Source organism: Loxodonta africana, chromosome 22 (assembly GCF_030014295.1).
Source record: "Loxodonta africana isolate mLoxAfr1 chromosome 22, mLoxAfr1.hap2, whole genome shotgun sequence".
Lineage (NCBI taxonomy): Eukaryota > Metazoa > Chordata > Mammalia > Proboscidea > Elephantidae > Loxodonta > Loxodonta africana.
In genome coordinates, this window is record NC_087363.1 from 11,928,351 (window position 1) to 11,943,073 (window position 14,723).

Here is a 14,723-nt window from a genome sequence, read left to right on the forward strand (position 1 = left end):
GCAATGAAAACTGAAGAGCTCACATGGAGAGGGCTTACAGACACCAAACAGGAGGAAGCAGGGAACTGGTTCTACTCTTAGACCCTTTAGCAAAACTCTGAGAGTTTTGAGATTAAAAACTAGCACGTTCTACAGTGAGCAGCAACAGACCATCATCGGGCTTTTCTTGGCAGCAACACCAGAATACAAGAAGGTGTTTCTAAGTGTTGAAGCAAGCCAACTTTGACCTTAGGATTTTATTTCTAGTGACCTTATTTAAATGGGAGGGTAAAGTGAAGCTATCTGTCTAAAATCTCAGTTTGCCACATGTACACCCTCTCTGAAAGTAATTTTAGAGAATATATTCTAGCAAAAAAAAAAAAAAGAAATGAATCTGGAAGAAGACATGAGATGTGGGAAATAAGAGCAAGTGGAGAATTAGTGAATTTTGTATAAGTAAGCAGTGAAAACTTCAGTTTCTAGGAGTGTGGTTAGGTAGATAATCAGAAAATTCTCCACTTAAAAAATAATTCGAAATGCTGGACAAAATATTCAAATATTTCCTCAAAAGCCCAGTTGAGCTCTGAAGAAAGTGGGGGCCAATAACCAAAGATGAAGCTAAAATTCAGAAGAGGAAGTAGCTGTGGAGTTGTAACTGCCTGGAGGGAGAGAAATGTCTTCAGACCTTTGTCAACAAGATAAATGAAAACTCTGGTCGCTGGAGTAAGCAGTGTGTGGTGTGTGTGTGTGTGTATTGGGGTGGGATATGGGGGGAGACAAAAAGCATATCAACAACTATCTGAAATTAGAACTCAAAATTATTTCAACACATCAGCAATTAGGTCATGGAAAGGGATGAGAGATGTGATGAGAAAGATCAGAGCTGATGAGAGTATTCTAAGGACAAAAATATTAATCAGCATTTAGATATTGATGGGGAAATTGAGCATTAGTCTGGATTGTAATAAGAATAACCAATATTGAAAAAAATAGAATGTGTAATTTTTATACCAGCAGGGAAAAAACAACAAAAACTAAACAAACAACAAAAAAAGCTTGATCCAGCCAGTGAAGGTAGAAAGGGGAAAAAATAAAACAAATAATAAATTAAATAAGATGTCTAAAATAAGGTAAAAAATAAATGTATAGGGGTTAAACTAATCAATATAGAGTCTCAGATTAGATAGAAAACAAGATGCTATAATATGCTGTTCATAAAATACATTTTAAAGGACACAGGCTGAAAATAATGAGATGGAGAAGGTACACCTGTCAAATATAAACAAAAGAAAAAGGAACAATAAATAGGTCAAGGGAATAAAACAAGCAGGAAAGTAGACACATGTAATAATTGAGTTTTGAAATACAGAGAGGAACAATTTATGGCATTCTGGCGTTGATTTAGCAATTGCAGTTAGAAATTTAACACAGTCCTCTGAAACTGAGGAAACAATCAGACAGAAAGCAAGCAGAGATAGAGAAGATTTGGATAATAATTTACAATTTTGATCTACCATGTGTATAGAACTTCTCACTCAATAAATGCAAAATGCATTTTACTTTGCAGGATGTGTAGGTTAGGCAAGATTTATCTTTCAATGGATCAGGAAAGAAGCCTCAAATTCAAAAAAACCTGCACTGTGGAGTTACTTTCCTCTAACTACAGTACAATAAAATCTGAAATCATTCACAAAAAGGTAGAAAAAGGATCTCATATTTCTGATAATGAGAAGAGCATAATTTTAGAGCTGAGTGAAATCAAAGCACTACAGGTCAAAACTTGAGAGAGTTAAAGAAGTACTTGAAGGGAATTTATAGCTTTTGTTACCTAATAAAAATCTAGAAAGCCTGAAGCTATTTAAGCAAATGTTTGACTCAAGTAGCTAGAAAAACTGTACCACAGTAAATCTGAAGGAACAAAGAAAATTTAAAAAAAAGAGGAAAATAATGTAAGTGCAGAAAATCAGCAACAAAAGAGTAATTAATAAAAGCAAATCTTCTTCTTTGAAAAAATAAATGGATTAGATATACTTTTTTTGAGACCAATAAAGAAAAACAGGTATATAATATGAACAAATAAAATACATTAAATGGATAATTACAGATTCTATTTTTCTAATCTGTTAAAAAGAATATGATGAATTTCTACCAATAAAATTGAAAACATATGAAAAGGATATATGGCTAAATATTGCTGCAAGGAAAAAAAACTTAAGTAAATCAGAAACCATTATGTAATTTGTAATGATTATTGAAACAGCCCTCCCCACAATAAAAATGAAGATACCTGGAAAGTTTTACAAAAGAATTTTATGTAATTCTCGAGGAACAGAAAATCCCTCTTTAAACAACCTGCTCTAGAAGAAAAGAAGGCAACCTATTAAATTTGATTTTAATGATGAAAATTAGGTAAATTTAGCTAAAAAAATATATAATTACTGATCAGTTTCACTTAGATTAAAAACCCCTAGTAATCAAATCTAGCAATGTATTAAAAAAGAATGTGTTGTAACTAAGTTTAATCAATCATAAAAATGCAAGGATGGTTCAATGTTTGAAAAAAATCTCTTATTGTAATTTACCACCTAATGGCAAAGGACAAGAAATTCTGCGGTCAATTTTATAGAAAAGCATTTAATAAAATTAAATCTTTTTCCGTTTTTAAATTAAATCAACTCTTAGCAAACAAGGAATGGAAGATAATTTTTTTTTTTTTTTTGTAAATTGACACAGGCTTTCTACTAAAACCTACAGCAGATACCATTCATAATCAAAAAACAAAACTTTAAACTCATTCCTTTTAAGGTTGGGAACAAGACAAGGATGCCTGTGTTATTTCTACTTCTTAACCTTTTACCAGATACCTGACCAATGCAGTAAGACAAGCACACAAACAGTATAAGAAATGAAATGAAAGACAAAATTGTCATATTTCTAGGTAAAACTATTTGTATAGAAAATCCAAGAGAATCAGCAGAAACTAACAGCAATACAAGAGTTCGATAAGGTTCCCAGTTATAAGGGCAACATGTAAAAATCAATAGCTTCCTCTGTATTGGAGTAACCAATTACAAACTATGATGATAATAAGATACCATTTATAATAGTGACATAAATTATAAGCTCTCTAGGAATAAATCTGAGAAAGAATACATGAAACATATAAGAGAAATTTAAAACTATTGGAAGAGTTTTATTATAGTACTATAGAGCATAAATGTGGACCATAAATGGCTTGATTGATTACCATGAAGATGTCAAAGTTCCCCCTTAAAATTTAAATTCAGTGTAATTTCAATCAGCATCTGAGCAAGAACTTTTTTTGAAGGAGCAGAGCTGGGTCTAAAATCTAAATGGAAAAATAAATAAGGAAAACAAAGAGAGAACCTCGTTCTATGAGGTATTAACATTCTACAGCGGAAGCTGGCAAACTGCAGCCTACAAGCCAAATCCAGGCTGCAGCCTGTTTCTTGCAAATAAAATTTTATTGGGGCACAGACACACCCATTCATTTATGGATGGTTTATGGCTGCTTTCATGCTGCCATGGCAGAGTTGAGTAATTGGTACAGAGACTGTGTGGCCCACTGGCTCTGGTCCTTTACAGGAAAAAAAAAAAAAATGGCAGCCTCTGTTCTACAGCACGTGGCATAGAATCGGAACAGAACAGGCTAAAGTCCAGACTCTTTCCTATGTACATATGGGAACTTGGTGTAGTCATTCCCAGCAAATGGTGATGGGAAGGTTGGCTCACGAATGGAGGAAAATGAACCTTTCTGTACTGCATACATTAAACAAGCTCCAAGTGGGTTAAATACCTAATTCTTAAGAGTGAATTATAAAGCTGACAGGAGACGATACAGGAGTATATTTTTGTAATTTTAGGGTACAGAAAATTTGTTACATTAGGAGCACAGAGCAAAAAACCATAAAAAAAAAGATGAATTTGAATATATCAAAATGATTTTCTGTTTAATGGAGGACATGATAGAAAAATTAACAGTTGGTGAAAGGTAATTGTAATGTTTAATAGACCAAGATCAATATTTAGAAGATACAAGGGATTCTGTAAAATGAGAATGTAAGAGGAAGAGAACCAATAGAAAACAAGATGAATGATGTGAATTGACAATTCACAGGAGAAACATGTACACACACAGACATACATCACTGTTAGAAGCATATTAAAATTAAGGTAAAATTTTTTCCCTAACGTATCAATAAGAACTAAGATGTCAGATGATATGAAGTAGGGGCAAGGATGTGGGAAAGGAGAAATCCTCCCATATCGCTGCTGGAAATGTAACTGGTACATATATTTTAGACAAATTCAGTAAGTGTATAACCACCACCCCTTCATCAGTTTGTCCTACTGTGGTGACTTGTCTGTTGCTATGATGCCGGAAGCTATACCATCAGTATTTCAAATACCAGCAGAGTCACCCATGGTGGACAGGTTTCAGCAGAGCTTCCAGGCTAAGACAAACTAGTAAGAAAATCCTGGTGAATCACTTCCAAAATTAGCCAGTGAAAACCCTGTGGATCAAAATAGAATATTGTCCTATATAATGCTAGAAGGTGAGCCCCCTAGGTTGGAAGACACCCAAAATACACAGCTGCCATGACAATGGACTCAAGCATACCAATGCTTGTGAAGATGGCGTGGCCCGGTCAATGTTTCATTCTGTGTCCATAAGGTTGCCATGAGTCAGAGCCAACTCAAGGGCAACTAATAACAACATGACCCGAAACACAGTGATAGAACTCTATCATGGATACCTAGGGAAATGTATTCACAGATGGTCTTTGGAGTGTTATTTGTGGTGCAAGATGGGAATCAAGCTACCTCTTAGGTGCTAGAGAAATGGATGAGAAGAATCACAGTGGAATGTAATAAGAAAGAATAAGCAATGAGAAGTAGTGAACTAGATCTATTTATGGCAACAGAGATGAAGCTTGGAAGCAGTGTTGAGAGAAAAAGGCAGAATGAGATTTAAAGCATAATATGATTTATGTAAAAATTGAAGACCAGGTGTAAGAGCTCTATATGTTTTTGTCATATATAAATAGATGTAAACAAACATGTAAAGAGGATTATAAACACTACATTAATTGTGAAAAAGTGAGCCCCTGTGGTGGGAGGGGAGGGGAGGGGAGGGAACTGGGCATCAAGTATAAAGGGGAAATGATAATAAAAAGAAGAACACTGAAAAAGAACAGAAGTAAAGAGACTTTCACGAACTTGTTTACCCTAACCCTAACCCTGTCCTTAAGTCAATTTTGTGCACTTATCCTTCAGGGGGAACAAATTCCTTCTGGGATTGTGAGAGCCAGGTGCTCAATGTCATCAGGCATGGTTCTCTCTGTGTCTTGGCTGTGCTTGCCTCATTGTTGGGTCTAATATCAGGCAAACTCTGTTTAGCATAACTCTTATGGATTGAACTGTGTCCCCCAAAAATGTGTGTCAACTTGGGTAGGTCATGAATCCCAGTACTGTGTGATTGTCCACCATTTTGTGATCTGATATGATTATCCCACATGTTGTAAATCCTAACCTCTATGATATTAATGAGGCAGGATTAGAGGCAGTTATGTTAATGAGGCAGGACTCAACCTATAGGATTAGGTTATAGTTTGAGTCGATCTCTTTTGCGATATAGAAGAGAGAATCGAGCAGAGAAGAGAGGGACCTCATTACCTCCAAGCAAGAAGAGCCAGGAGTGGAGAGTGTCCTTTGGAACTGGGGTTCCTGTACTGAGAAACTACTAGAGTAGGGAAAGATCGATGACAAAAACCTTCCCCCAGAGCTGACAGAGAGAGAGAGCCTTGCACTGGAACTGGCGCCCTAAATTCAGGCTTCTGGCTTCTGAAATTGTGAGAGAATAAATTTCTGTTTGTTAAAGCCATCCACTTGTGGTATTTCTGTTATAGCCGCGCTAGATAACTAAGATAGTAACCACTAGCTGTTCCAATTTCATGTCCTACTGCTTGGTAACTTACCAGAAAGAAAGACCCTTCACCCCCAGAGGGTTAGTGTTAATCCTCTGGCTGACATCCTTGCCTTTGATTGGCTCATCTTGTGTCCAGTGCCCAGTCCTGACTCAGTCTCCGTGACAGTGGACTGAGGGTGTCACTTGCCTATCCCTAGAACCAGGCAGTAGGAATAGCCCCACATACAGCATATGGTGGAATAACTACCCAAAGAAAAAATGAGTTGTTAAGGTCAGAATTACAAGGAATGGATTCTGGAGAGGCAAAACCACAGATATCTATTGGTGACTTGAATCAGTGCTGTTTGTAAAAAGGTTGAAATGCTATTCCTTGTTTATCCTAGGAAAAGGAAAACTGGGGAAAATGAAGAATAATTACCTCCAAATATCTGAAGCATTGCCACTTTCATTGCACTTTCATAAGGTACTGAGGAATAAATTCACGACAAATAGATGGACTTAGTATGGAGAGGAACTACGTAATCGGTGGAATTGGCTCTCTTGGGAAGAGTGGATATTACACTTTGCGTTGCTGGCGTGTTCAAGCATAGGCTAGCCAGCCAGTTGGCAGGGATTCTGTAGGGAAGGGCCCAAGGATTGGGAGGATAATCAAATTAGATCAGTGATTCTACATTCCCTCAACAGCTTATTAAACACAGATTCCTGGGCCCTCCTCCCAGAGTTTCTAGTTCAGTAGGTCTGGGGTGGGGCCTGAGAATCTGGTTGTCTAACAAGTTCCCAAGTGGTGCTGATGTTGCTGATCCAGGGACCAACGTCTCACTCGTGTGAGAACCAATGTGTGAGGTGATTTTTGACATCTTTACTGACCCTGTGTTTTTGTAGGATAGTTGTGCATGTGTCATTAAGGCCCACTTTCCATTTTAGTTCTTTACTACCTGTTACGTGTCAACTCCTGGCTCTTGGTGCTTCTACAATAGATGACATTTGTGTAGCCCTCTGTGGTTTTGTATGTGTGTGCCATTGAGAACATTCAAATCATTAAACGATTGTGCAGGCCATTTTCTGACTTGATCCTTTTTGTAATCCTGTTGCTGTTTTTCCACGGATTGATCTATTTTCTTCACTTGTGTGGTAAAGTGGTTCCTGAACTAGAAAAATAAAGTGATCTCCCAGAGGGAGTGAGTCTCATTCATTCAGAAAAGAACTTTGTCATATATAGGCATCTGTCTGACAGAAGATTATTCCTTGCGGTCTGGCCATTGAATGCATTTGGGTCACCCTAGATGCTAAGTGCCACATCTCACTCCAACCGCCTCTCTGACTTTCCGCAGAAAGGCATATAGGGAGCACTTCGCATACCTTGCTGCATTCTGGCTCTACGTCAACTACAGGCTGTTCTTGTCTTGAACTCTGTTTTGCCCCCTTTCTCCTTTCTTTTCTTTTACTATAATAGTTCCCTAGGAATGCTCATACGTGTTTGTAATTGTAGGCAAGGTCAAACAGTGTATTTTTTCTGAATTGCTCTTATATAAACAAAGATAAAACCAGTTGAGAAAAACACTTAAGAGTTAGAAGGGTTACAGTCAATGCTTAACAGTGAAATTTTCAGCTTAGCAAAGATGATCAAATGAGAGGGTGAAAATAAAAATTACCTGACAAATGGGACCTAGTGGATATGGGTTAAGGTGGTGACCAGAAGGTGCAGAGACAGTTATGAGGAGAGGCTGTTACGTTGTCCACGTGCAAGCTTCTGCTTGAAAACGCCAACCCCAATCAAGGCAACACATATGAGAAGAGTATCATATGTTAGGAGAACTTACCCAGAATACATCGTAGTGGACATTAAAAGGGGAACACTGTAAATGGCGTCCTCTTTGCACCTAAGAATCTGTAGTATTTGAATTTGCTTTCCTTAAAGTGGTATATGGTTTGTGTTTCTTATTTGAATTTTATAAATGCCCATTTTTTAAATCATCTTTTCTTTCAGACTTCAACTTTGAGGAAATGTCATTCAGATTTGGCCAACATCTCATCAAGCCCTCTGTGGTGTTTCTCAAGACCGAGCTCTCCTTTGCCCTTGTTAACAGGAAGCCTGTGGTGCCAGGACGTATCCTTTTTTTTTTCTGGTTGCTTGTTTTAAGAGAGGAAGAATAAAAAGCTTTCAAACCTAACTGACCAAATGAATACAGGATTGGCCTCGCATGTCCGTCCAGAAAAGGTAAGCAAAGAATCCTCCTCAGCCCTTTGGAGAGCCCAGGTAAGATGTTACTCACATTTATTCTGAATCCTGTTGGTGGCACCAGGAATATGCTTGATCAGTGCTGCAGAACATCTGAAAAGGGTTGCTTAGCAACCGTGGCTTTGGAGGTGATTTTTGCTTGACCTTTTTACTGCTGTAGCTGTGTAAATAAATAGGTGCTTCTAATATGGGCCCGGTGAATATCGTGGGCACTTTGTCTTCGGTTTGTCTCTTATGAATTTTGACAGTAGGTTAGAAATTGGGTGCCATCTTTGTGGTGTGGAAGTAAGGTATCATGTGATGATTTGAGACTGACTTTGTTTCTTTACTTCTTGGAGATTATTCAGGCTCTGCATTTTAATTAGTTAATGCACATAAATATACTTACACAGAAAAAAAATTTTTATTTCATGTTAAAATCTAAAATAGCATTTTCACTTGGGAAAAGAGTCCAACTTGTAGATCATTGTCTGTGTCATTGATGGTAGACTCTGACCGTGGAGCTGTAGTCTTACCTCTGCTGACTTCAAGAGAAGCTTTGTTCCTTTGCAGTGGGAGTAGCAAGAATTGGTGAAGTGCTCAACGGGGGTTATTTTTTATGTAGTTGAAAGTATCACTTGTGATGGTGTGCATATGAATTTTGTACTGACTCTTCAATTTTTTTTCTTCCAACTTAGTTTACTATGCAGAGGGACAAAATATAACATTTGATATTTAAAATCATAAGCATTGTTTCTACCCTGAGACATCATTTCACTTTAAAATGAATTCTTCAGTAATTCTGAATATACAAATATTCCAAGTTTTTTTTTTTTAGAGGAGTTTTATTTTTTCAGTAAAAATTTTCCAAAGTGTTTGAGAAATTCATGAATAATCTTCCTTCTTGGCCATGTAGCTATTGTACATTGAAAAACAAAATATTGCACATAAGAAAGACACACAGCAAAAGTGTGTAAGAGACTCCCAAAATCTTTGAATCCAAATTAGTTAAATAAAATTACCAATTTATAAAACTAATAGTCATGGCAATAGACTCATAAATAATTTTATGTAAAAGTTTTGTTGATAGTATTTCTAAATCTCCTTTTAAATTCGTAAAAATAAAACTGAGTCTAAAATAGGAGTGCTCGGTATTAGAAAACTGTTCTTTTTTATTGAAATTTAAAGAAGACGCTCAAATGTTTTAGAAAGGCCATGAAAAATGAGTTTTTAAGTTGTATACTTGTATTGAGTTCATCCAAAGCCCCTGAAGTTCTTGGAATAACAAAAGCATTTTATTTCTTTATTTGATTTTGCCGTAAGTTTGTGGTGGTCTTTTTCCTTTGAGGAATATTTTTTAAACAGAATGTCTATAAATTCAGGGGTCAGTGTGATAGAGTTTAAATGCCATCTCTTGCCGTGTGTCAGCTTAAATTAATTTCTAGTGAAGAACTAAGGGAACTTGAGATTTAAAGGTGAATTTGATGAGCAAATCTTATTGCTTTAGATTGAGAGAATGTGTGATTTTACAGCTGTACCTCTTTTTCATGGTTATTAGTGGAATGAACTTTGCTTCGTGATTTTTTCCTTTATATCATGATGATAAGTAACTTGTTTTTCCATGGACTTTTTAACCAACTCTGAAAGGGTAATATGTAAGACTTGTGGCATATTTGTATTTGAACCCAAGAGAAATTGAAATGCCTGATTCTAGGGAACTATCTATACTGAACACTGAGCAATTAGTGAGGGGTGACTACTTTTTTTTCTAGATGGCTTTGCCATTTTTGAAAGGATTCCTGGTCAGATAACATCTTTGAGTAAATGCCAAGCACATAGGAAATATTTTATTAAAATGAACAAACCTCAGCGTGTTGGAAGGTAGGAAGAAGGATGTGACCCTTTCTGAGGATGAGAATAATGAGGACAGGAACATTTTTGTCAAGAGCACACCCTGTGAGGCTATTTCGAATATATGGTGCTTCAAATGGTCTCAGGGCCGGTGGATAATGTATTCAGACAATCCTTTTTAAATGATGATTCCGTAACTTTTTATTTTACTTTACCTTTGTAAACGCTGTTAGGTTACAACTGTGAGAAGAATCTTAATAAAAGCATTCATTCGCCTGCAGAAAGCTGTATTCGTTTGTCCTGAGACTTGGGAATTGAAGCTGTGGATAGCTCTGCCCACTAACATTTTATAAAATAAACAGTGCAATCTCTGCAGTGGGTTTTAATCTGCTTCCCCCCCACCGCCCCTGCCCCGCGCCAGTATTCTAGTCTAGCCCCACGATGTGTGTCATCTTGATGGCTTTTTGCAGGCTCCCTGTCTTGGAAATTCTCCGACTGAGTCTACATCTTGTTCCAAAGCATAGCTCTGATTATATCACTCTCTTATTTCTTTGCTAACAAACCATTCATGAATCTTCACATTTCTTGAGGATAAAGTCCAAACTCCTTACTACGGTTTCTAAAGATTTTCATTATCTTGGCTCAATCTACCACTTCCTGGCTACTTCCCAAACATGCATTGTATTTACCCTTCACCAAGGTTTCCCTACCACTCTGCACCTTCCCATCCTTTTAATATCAGCTAACATTTGATACTTGTCCTGCCGTCTTAGGAAAAAACAAACAATTCTGTACTCTTTGTTCTTGACATTTTGTTCCTTATTCACACGTTGTTAAGCTCTTATTCTGTTCCAGGCACTGTGCCTAACACTTATCCCAGCCTGCTTCGTGTCAGAACCAGGCATGTTCCTGTTTGCCTCTGCACTGAGCCACCGACTCCTGGAAGGGGTGGGGACAGGATCTGCTCTCATGCGTCCCTTTCTTCTCAGCGTCCAGTAGCTCTATGCTGGCTGAATTTAAAGTGAAACTGCCAACTTCAGGATCATACGGATGATTCCAGTGAATGCAATGTGACAAGCAAGTGCCTGCTGGATTCCTGCCTGGTTAGTATTACCATGCACAGAGCCCAGCCTTGTCACCATTTTCTCCCAGATTTTTGGTATCATTTCTAAGTTGTAGTTTCCCAACTTCCCCCTCCGTGCTTTGTCAGTTACAGCCTCGTGTGAAGAGTTATGAGTCAAGTCTAAAAGCAGTGAATGGATTGATGGCAGAAGGGGAAAGATTCCTTGCCACTCCCTCTACTTGTGAGTTGCTCAATGGGCAAGTCGGTTTTCAAGGCAGTTTATTGCCATCTTTATGTGAAATGAAACATTTTATTTTGCGTTTTGGGTAAACTCTTTTTAAAAACTGTATTCAGGGTGGCCTTTGGGGAGTGTGCCATTCATGAGAGGCTTGTAAATGTCACCTTTGAACATGTATCCCCTCTAACATTTTGCTTTCCCCTGCAACCCTTTTTTTCTGATGACTTTGCTCACTGACTTTATTTTTTATCGCTTTCAGAGGAGGCAAAGAGCTGTCAAATCGGGCTGAAGATACGTTTTTGAAGCAAAATTGTTTGCTTTAGTCTCAAAAGGGCCACTTCAGTCCCTCCTTCTCCCCAGCTAAAGCAAACACTTCTGCTCATTGCAAACAGCATTGAGAGCCAATTGAATGAATAGGCTTTGGCCTCTGTGGTGTAACACTGTAGAAGGATATGTCAGAATGTCTTTAATCCGTTAATTTCTTGTTACTGGAAAGCGCTCTTGCAGAATGTCTTGGTGAGAGAACAGGTGTATTTTGGAGATTGTGTCTTCATAATTCTGCAGTGAACGTTTTATTCACGGATCTTGGTGCAGCCCCACTATGGTTCATGGCTTAAATAAATTCGAACCAATACATTAATATTTCTTCCCCCTCCGACTACCCCCTCCCCCCACCCCGCATTGTGCTGTGTCTACCTTTCATCTTGGGTTGAGCATGAAACATGGATTTGAACATTAGTGGAACTCATCTGGGGACTGGGGCTTTTACTGTAAATAAAATGACTCATTTGTTATGTCCTGTTGTTTTCAGCAGACAGTATATTGATCTTTGGGTTGCTATTCAGAATGGCATAAGGAGCTTGAACATAAGGGGAACACAGCAACATTCGTGGACAAACTGAATGTGGTGTGTAATGACTAAGACAAACTCGGTTGCTGGCCATACCATATTACACAAATCATTTGTCAACAGCTTATCGAATCAGTTATTAAAAAGCAGCTTTTTTTTTTTTTTCCAACGAGAGCATCGCACAGAATGTTATCAGGGCCAAACGATGTTAGGATGATGCATAGAGCATAGCCTTACAAAGTGTATTTATAAAGAATTAGACCAGGCAACTTAAAGGATGTTTTGCTGACTCATTCGAAGCCAAAGTTTGGTGCAATGGAAACTGTGCTTTGCGATCCAAACTCGAGAGATAAAGGAGAGAACACTGACCAATGTCTTTTAGAATAAGATTTTGCCTTTCCAAGTGGAGCAGTATTTAGTTTTCTCTGTTTTCTGACTATTGCCATGCAGAATATTCCTGAAATCAATGAAAAAATAACAAAAATTGCTTCATTACTTACAGCGATTTTTACGGAATAGATGCTATAGATAAAAATGCCCTTTTAGTCCTTCTGTAAAAAGCAGGAATATTTGTCATTTCCTGAGGAGGTTATAGTCTTGTGAATTCCCTTAATTGTTCAGGAAACTGCAGTTATTAGTGATCTGATGATCTTTTATTTCCAAAAGAGTTTCTTTTTAAACCTTCCTGTGCAAATAAAATGCATGCAAACACTATTTTAGCGTTTTTATTGCTAAAGATAGATTTTGGCTCTTAAAGTTGCCCTAAGCACATGTCTTTTCCCCCCTTGTGCCTGCTTACTGTATATTGTTGTTGTTGTTGCCGTTAGGTGCCATCGAGTCAGTTCCGACTCATAGCGACCCTATGCACAACAGAACGAAACACTGCCCGGTCCTGCACCACCCTTACAATCGTTGTTATGCTTGAGTTCATTGTTGCAGCCACTGTGTCAATCCACCTCGTGGAGAGTCTTCCTCTTTTCCACTGACCCTGTTCTCTGCCAAGCATGATGTCCTTCTCCAGGGACTGATCCCTCCTGACAACATGTCCAAAGTATGTAAGATGCAGTCTCGCCATCCTTGCCTCTAAGGAGCATTCTGGCCGCACTTCTTCCAAGATGGATTTGTTCCTTCTTTTGGCAGTCCGTGGTATATTCAAAATTCTTTGCCAACACTGCAATTCAAAGGCGTCAACTCTTCTTCGGTCTTCCTTATTCATTGTCCAGCTTTCACATGAATATGATGTGATTGAAAATACCATGGCTTGGGTCAGGCGCACCTTAGTCTTCAGGGTGACTGCTGTATATTAGCTAGCTTAAAATACTCTTGGGGAGATGTTTAAAGACCTTCTCGCCATCCTTTGCCCTAAGCTCTAATGGGGTGAGTTGATTTTCTTGTGGTTGGATTTTCTTTTCTGGGCTTTATTTGGCAGATCATCATGTTCAAAGGATATGCATATAGCTGTGATTGCTCATTTAATCCCCCCCACCCCCATTTCTATGGAAGAAGTCTACATAAATGTGCACCTACCCTTAAGTTATTAGAGGATGTTGCCACCAGCTATAGGGCCGCCATGAGTCAGAATCAACTCAACAGCTAGAACAAAATTTTTTTTTTTTTTTGGTGCCCATAGGTTTTTTTTTTAATTGTGCTTTAAGTGAAAGTTTACAAATCAAGTTAGTCTCTCATACAAAAACTTATACACGCCTTGCTATGTACTCCTAGCTGCTCTCCCCCTAATGAGACAGCACACTCCTCCTCTACACCCTGTATTCCCTGTGTCCATTCAACCAGGTCCTGTCCCCCTCTGCCTTGCCATATCGCCTCCAGGCTGCAGCAGCCCACATAGTCTCATATGTCTACTTGAACCAAGAAGCTCACTCCTCACCAGTATCATTTTCTGTCCTATAGTCCAGTCCAATCCCTGTCTGAAGAGTTGGCCTGGGGAATCCAGTCTTGGGCTAACAGAGGGCCATGACCTCTGGGGTCCCTCCAGTCTCAGTCAGACCGTTAAGCCTAGTCTTTTTACAAGAGTTTGAGGTCTGCATCCCGCTGTTCTCCTTCTCTGTCAGGGATTCTCTGTTGTGTTCCCTGTCAGGGCAGTCGTGGGTGGTAGCTGGGTACCATCTATTTCTTCTGGTCTTAGAACCAACTTTTGATGGCATTGGTCAGCAGGAACAAAGGAAGCTCTTGGATGCTTTCATCCTTCTCTAAGTTGCCGGCTTTTTTTTTTTTTTTTTCCAGTCTGTAGAACCTGCCACAGGGGATCCTGCCAAACCCTACCACAGAGCAGACTTGGAGGACCGTCATTCATCTTGACTTGTTGTCTGAGGAATTAGCGCATAAAAAGCAAATGCATTTGGTCTCTAATGCCAGCTCATTAGTTGGTAGTGAGCACATAGTGTTGAGGGGGATTCTGAGGCTGCACGCATGGTCAGCGGGCAGTAACTGTCACGGGTACCAGACAGGGACAAGGGGCCCTCCTTGCCAGGTGTTTTCTCTCCCTAGTTTATTTTTTGTTACTAGAGCCAAGATTGGCATATTTGTTTTCATTATAGACAGCATGATGGATTGTTG

At 38.5% G+C, this 14,723-nt stretch overlaps 1 long non-coding RNA gene across 2 annotated transcripts in view; it reads left to right on the top strand.

Moving 5' to 3' along the window:
• Window positions 1-14,361, top strand: part of LOC111750577 (uncharacterized) — an 802,590-nt gene extending 788,229 nt beyond the window's left edge. Inside the window, exons 4-6 of one of the 2 annotated variants that reach the window (XR_002785662.2) lie at window positions 7,917-8,147; window positions 10,988-11,101; window positions 11,209-14,361. This is a non-coding gene — a long non-coding RNA (uncharacterized LOC111750577). Of the gene's footprint in view, window positions 1-7,916; window positions 8,148-10,987 lie in introns of both variants that reach the window. The other variant, XR_002785661.2, reaches the window with a different exon arrangement.
• Window positions 14,362-14,723: the final 362 nt, after the last annotated feature.